The 721-nt window shown below is 28.0% G+C and overlaps 1 protein-coding gene across 1 annotated transcript in view; it reads right to left on the reverse strand.

Moving 5' to 3' along the window:
* The window catches only part of LOC107600733 (dual 3',5'-cyclic-AMP and -GMP phosphodiesterase 11A-like), a 77,818-nt gene that overhangs the window by 11,283 nt on the left and 65,814 nt on the right, over positions 1-721 (reverse strand). The gene's annotated exons all lie outside the window — the stretch shown is intronic.

The following is a 721-nucleotide window of genomic DNA, read 5'->3' on the forward strand; positions in this document are numbered from 1 at the left end:
ATTAAGTTTTAATATATTTACAGTAGAAAATTTACAAAATATCTTCATGGAACATGATATTTACTTAATATCCTAATGATTTTTGGCATAAAAGAAAAATCGATAATTTTGACCCAAACAATGTATTGTTGGCTATTGCTACAAATATACCCCAGCGACTTAACACTGCTTTTGTGTTCCAGGGTCATATATATATATATATATATATATATATATATATATATTTTTTTTTTTGTAATGTTTTAAGATTTTTTTTTACATTTTTAAGCCTCACCATCAGTGTTGGGGAAAGCTACTTTTAAAAGTAATGCATTAGAATATTGCGTTACTCCATAAAAAGTAACTAATTACGTTTATTTTTAGTAGTAAACGTATATTTTTATAGTACTTTTTATGGAAAGTAATGCGTTACGTTACTTTTGCGTTACTTTTTAAATCTGGACAGGGCTTGCTTGTTTGTTTGTTTTTTTTTTAAGTTCTATTTTTGGCAAATATAAAAGCCTTTTCACACCAAAAGTGAAATGAATAAGCCTCAGGCTGAAGGAAAAGCAAATTTACGTCCGTACAGTAGAATGCAGAAGAAGACATTTCAACACTTCAGCAATAAAAAAAGACACAAATGTTATTTGTGCTTATTAGTACGGTTGAACTGTATCATCGAAGGTCAGAAGAAAAAAACAAAGGTTAATAGAATGGGATTAAATACATAAAGGATACAGTG

This window comes from Sinocyclocheilus grahami, unplaced genomic scaffold (assembly GCF_001515645.1).
Source record: "Sinocyclocheilus grahami isolate Dianchi unplaced genomic scaffold, SAMN03320097.WGS_v1.1 scaffold290.1, whole genome shotgun sequence".
Lineage (NCBI taxonomy): Eukaryota > Metazoa > Chordata > Actinopteri > Cypriniformes > Cyprinidae > Sinocyclocheilus > Sinocyclocheilus grahami.